This window comes from Oreochromis niloticus, linkage group LG2, assembly GCF_001858045.2.
Source record: "Oreochromis niloticus isolate F11D_XX linkage group LG2, O_niloticus_UMD_NMBU, whole genome shotgun sequence".
NCBI classification, from domain to species: Eukaryota; Metazoa; Chordata; class Actinopteri; order Cichliformes; family Cichlidae; genus Oreochromis; species Oreochromis niloticus.
The window spans coordinates 22,313,590-22,319,811 of NC_031966.2; positions in this window are offsets into that span (position 1 = coordinate 22,313,590).

The following is a 6,222-nucleotide window of genomic DNA, read 5'->3' on the forward strand; positions in this document are numbered from 1 at the left end:
ACAGAATAATGGCCAGACTGCTTTGAGCTGATAGGAAGGCAACGGTAACATAAAGTTGCATACCTCAACCACCTGATGAGTCTCAATTTGTGCTGCAATATTCAGATGTTAGGGTCAGAATTTGGTATAAACAAGATGAAAGCATGGATCTGTCCTGCCTTATATCAGCAGTGCAGGCTGCTGCTGGTGGTTGTATAATGATGTGGCACCAGTTGAACATTTTTAAACAACACAGCCTACCCAAGTATTGTGCTGACCGTGTCCATGACCACAGTGTATCCATCTTCTGATGGCTGCTTCCAGCAGAATAACCCACCTTGTCACAAAGCTCAGATCATCTCAAACAGGGTTCTTAAATTCACTGTACACAAATGGTCCACAGTCAAAATGAGGATGCAGACCGGTCTCCGGAGAATGTATGTGAGTATAAATACGTACTTGTGTTTACTGTGGAAATCTATGCATCTGGTGAGAAGTTTGATTGAAGGAATAAACTCATATTTCTGAAAAAAAAACACGTATCAAACTTTTTTTTAAAAAAGCTTAACAAATAAATAATCTTACAATAAAGTTTTTAGTACCTAATCCTGCTCATTTCATTGTACATCCATTTATATATGAAGAAACTGTGAGTTAATGTTCCTTAAGTGATCAGCTAAGTGAACTAATCACATAAAGTGATTTGGTAGTGGCACTTTTTAACCGTGTGCCTCGGAAATCCATGACACAGCCTGCATTAAATCAAGCATTTGCTAAGTGTTGCTTATTTTTTCTTAGTTTGAACAGTAACAGTAAGTGTAATAACTGATACATTGTGCCTTCATAGTATGTGTCTCTAAAAGGTTTACCAGCAACAGCAGAGACCGAAAGACACACCAAAGCAGCTTTGATCAGTCAAAGTATGGATACAGGACCTCCTGCAGTGTGCTGTGGTGTCTGGCAGCGCATCGTCTCGGGCCTCTGTGGACTTGTTGTGGCACACGTCTCCCACTGTTTAGAGGAATTTTGGTGGAATTTTTAGTGCTCTAGTAACATCCATACAACATAAAACTTCATTGTAGTGATAATGTCAATAATTTTCCCTTTATCTGATTTCTGGTTTGTGGCTCAACTGATCTGTTGTCTCAACTTGCAAGAAGACACATACAGTTACAATCCACTGATCAAAGTAAATTATTAGTTTTATGGTGTGGAGTTAATTCCAATACCTTATTAATGTTATGTGAGCTTTCTTGATGACTCTAAAATAACACACATGATGTCGTCAGCGTCATCAAGGAAATATTCAGGAACAAGGAGTCCTGACTTTCATCTGATCTTTAACCTCACTCCTTCCCTCATACGATAATGGCATTTCACAGGTCATATGCTCATGAGCGCACACTCCATAAAATTAAGCCCTAGTCACAGCTTCATATTCAACCAAATAGCATTACCCTCCCATCAGACCCCATTATTGCCACACATGAGCAACACACGAGCATCCGCCTCCCAAAATCCCCACCCGTCGCTGCTAATGAACATTATCTCTGCATCCTAAAAGCAATGGAGAGGAGCAGAGGGAGGCCAGATTTAATCAGGGCTACTTAGAGCTCACTGCAGGGATTGCTGTGGCTCTGAAGAGCCTACCAGCAAACACACACACTCACGTACATTTAAAGGATAAAAATCTTTGTTCGCCTTAGTCTTGCTTTGTGCATAGTGTAACTGATATATGGGAGATGAACATTATTGCATGCATCCACATACAAACACACAAATAGACGTGACTGTGGTAAAAGCTTTTACATCTCACAAATAACAGCTTTAAAAACCTCCTCAGATTTCTCTTGAAAGCCCACTGTTGTGATTTTGGAGGAATTAAATGCAAACTGTGCATATCTCTAGTATTGAAGTCATATTGGTACCAGATAATTTCACAGATTTTCTGGCTTCCTCTGACATCACATTGATTTCACCCTGGATAGGTCGCCAGTCTGTTGCAGGGCTAACACACAGTTAACAGACAACTATTCATGCTCAGATTCACACCTCTGGGCAATTTAGATTAATCAATTAACCATCCATCCATCCATCCATCCATCCATTCGCTTCCGCTGATCCTTTCCAGGGTTGCGGGGGGCGCTGGAGCCTATCCCAGCTGTCATAGGGCGAGAGGCGGGGTACACCCTGGACAGGTCGCCAGTCTGTCGCAGGGCCAACACACAGAGACAGACAACCATTCACGCTCACATTCACTCACACATTCACACCTAGTGACAATTTGGATTATCCAATTAACCTATCCCCTCAAGCTGCATGTCTTTGGACGGTGGGAGGAAGCCGGAGTACCCGGAGGGAACCCATGCAAACACGGGGAGAACATGCAAACTCCACACAGAAAGACCCCGGCCTGATGGTGGAATTGAACTCAGGACCTTCTTGCTGTGCGGCAACAGTGCTAACCACCGTGCCACCGTGCTGCCCAGTTGATAAAAGCAGGATGAACAACAATAAACCCTACATCCAAAAATTGTATTTATTTAGCCTGATTTAGCCAGAATTTTGCCTGCCAGGAAGGTGATGCTAATAATAATAGCCAATAATAGCCTCTTGAAAGTTAAAACATACATACGTTTCACATTATAATTTCATGTAAAAACAAACAAAAAATGACATCATTGGAAAAATGAAAAGAAAAATCCTAAATTTTATATTTACACAGTTATTCTGTCCCTAATCCAAACCTTTTAAAGCACACATCCAAACTGTCAAGACTTCAGAGTTCATAAGGATGTCTGTAGTTCTGCAGAAGGTGTTTTTGTTTCAGTCTAGCAATGTTTTTGCCTCTTTAGGCCACCACCACAGCGGAGTTTAAATTCGAAATAAACATTTAAGATGATTGTTGAGTGAAAAGCAAATTGTTTGGTTTGAATTTATAGGTTTCACTGAGGAATTACAGCCATTTTTAGGTTCAAAAGTAATTTAACATTTGACTAACAACCAGTTTCGTGGCAAGGTGAGTCCTGTTTGCTTATATTTTCATGACAAATGAAGCAGATATAAATATCTGTTGATTCAAAGTGTTTAATTGTATTTTGTAGCTTTTCACTGAGGTCCAGCAACATGACATTTTTGATGCCAAGAGAGGGAGGCCGTCATTAGATGGAAAAATAAATGAATGAAATAAACAGCAAAAATTTACAATGGCCAAATTAACAGTGTGGTGTGCTATTAAAAAGAATGAATACAGTGACCTGCTCAGCAACACCAAAAAGGCTGAAAGAGGACAGAAAACTGCTAAAGTGCACAGCAACATAATTATTTCCATGAATAAGAAAAATCCAACAATCAGGAGACGCCTTCATGAATGGAAATACAGAGGGTTTACAACAAGGTGCAAACCACTGGTTACACTTAAGAACACATAGTTCTGAGACAATAACAAAACAATTCTTTGGAGATTGAAACTAAGATCATCTAAGATGTACCAGAATGACAGGAAGAAGAACAAGAAGCATGGAGAAGGAGATAAACAGTATGATCCGAAGCTTCCCACACTATCTGCCTAACATGGTGGAGCCAGTGTTATGGCACGGGCCTGTATGGCTGCCAGTGGAACCAGGTCACTAGTGTTTATTGATGATGTGACTTCTGATAGAAGCAGCAGGATGAATTCTGAAGTGTACTGCACTATCTGCTCAGATTCAGATAAACTGATTAGACAGAGCTTCACGGTGCAATGGATAATGACCCAAAGCATACGGCAAAAGCTCCGAGAGTTTCTCAAGGCAAAGACACAAGATATTTTCCAATGGCCAAGTCAGTCGCCTGATCTTAACCCAACAGAGCATGCTTTTCAGTTATTAAATACAATGAATCCAGAGAGACCCACAAACAAGCTGTAACTGATGGTATCTACTGTGCAGTGAAGACCCAGCAGAACATCTAAAGGGAGGAAAAACATCTTTTTGGTGATGTCTATGGGTTCTAGATTTCAGGCAGTCGTTGACTGCAAATTATTTTTCATTTAAGTATTGAAACAATCTTTAAAGTTAAAATGATGTATTTTAGTGTGTATAAACATTGCTGTAAGTCCTAAACAGTGTTGGGACTAACGCGTTATTAAGTAACGCGTTACAGTAACTACGTTATTATTGTGGTAACGAGCACGGTAACTAGTTATTATGCCAAAACCAGGAACGCGTTACTCGTTACTGGGATTTAGATAGGCTCGTTACTCGTTACTTCGTGTGGTGGATATCGGAGCTTCCACAGATTCAATAACATTAGCAAGTGGTGGAGGCCAGCAGGTGGATGACGGAAAAGGGAGGCAAGAGGAGAGACCCGAAGCGGCCGCCGGTCCGCGTGTCAGGTGAACTGAACTTCAGGTAAGAAGTTATGACCTGCAGTCTATCGGAGTCAGATATAAACCAAGTTTAGGTGGAGTTTATTTTCGGTATGCTGACATTTTCGTACTGCGTGCTAGCTAGCATGACGGAGTTTCTATACAGCTGGGTGGGTGCTATGTTACTGATGTTGAACTTTATTTTGTTCATACGGTTAATTATTAGAGTTGCCAACCGTCCCCTAAAAAACAGAATCGTCTGGTATTCAGAGAAAATATTACGCGTTTCGTACTGAGGTGAAAAGGAACACAGTTTGTCCCGGACTTCAGCTACAATGAAAAAGACACAAAGCTGAAGCTGCACAGCTGCCTCTTCTTCTCTCATTCTCTCCTGTTTCTACTTCAATCACGAAACTGATCAATGATCAGCTGATCGGCTTTTCTCTCTTGTTTATTTATCGCTCACTTTGCGCCAGAAAGAGGAAACCAGCGGATGGCCTGTATTTGTATAGTGCTTTTCTAGTCCCTAAGGACCCCAAAGCGCTTTACACATCCAGTCATCCACCCATTCACGCACACATTCACACACTGGTGATGGCAAGCTACGTTGTAGCCACAGCCACCCTGGGGCGCACTGACAGAGGCGAAGCTGCCGGACACTGGCGCCACCGGGCCCTCCGACCACCACCAGTAGGCAACGGGTGAAGTGTCTTGCCCAAGGACACAACGACCGAGACTGTCCGAGCCGGGACTCGAACCGGCAACCTTCCGATTACAAGGCGAACTCCCAACTCTTGAGCCACGATCACCCTGTTGTCGCGTTAAACAACAGCAGCACGTTTAAGCTTGATCAACTGTTGTTAGAATTTATTTAATATTAATTTCTAGTATCAGCTGATGTTTGCTGGAGCCACAGCTGTAAAGCTGCTGGTCATGATGTCGGTTTGGTTATCTGGTGAGAGGGAAACATGAAGATGAAACCAGGAGATGTCCTTACTGAATCATCAGAGCTGAACAGCTGATGGAGAAACAGGTTTACCTGTTAGGTGACATGAATGAGTTGAAGGGAAGTTATGAACTGTTTCTGAGAGACAAATAACACCAGGATCCTTTTCTACGTAGCTGACAGCTGGTAACTGTGCAGGGGCGGGTCTAGCAAAGTGTTGCCAGGGGGCCAGGTAGGGCATTAACAGGGAAAGGGGGGACAAAGAAATACTTTTCTTTATTATTCTCATTTAAAATATCTCGCTTTTAAAAAAATAATTATCTGAGTCTTACAACAAACAATTGATAGATTGATACATATATACCATCAGAACAGTGTACATCACTGTCACAACAGTGTTTGTTTTCATTCAAAGGCTTTATGATTTTTCCTATAATGGTGGGCCGGTCTCTAGTCAAAATGCCCGGGACGATTGTTTTGTCCCAGTCCAGCTCTGTATGCAGCTCATCTGCAGTCTGGTGTTACCTACATCTTCCTATTCAGAAGGCAGAATTTCCAAGTTCTGAGTACAATCAAAAGCACCACGACTGCAGTTTTTGTGTTGGATGTAAAAAGCAGGCTAGAATCATGGCGGTGGTCAACGACGGTCCAGGCGTGGGATTTCTCTCGTGGAAATGTGCACATTATTTTTTCCTTTCTATTGGTAGGTGGCACAGTGCACTTGTGGCAAGTAAGCAAGCTAGAAGACTGGCAATCTGGCTGGGTATCCAGTTACGGAAGCAACACATTAACAAGACAATTCTGAGTAAAACCAAAGTTACTTTCCCTAGTAACTAGTTACTCTGAAAGTAACGAGTAACTTGAAGTAACTGAGTTACTTTTGATAGAAGTAACTAGTAATGTAACTAAGTTACTAATTTAAAGTAACTTACCCAACACTGGTCCTAAA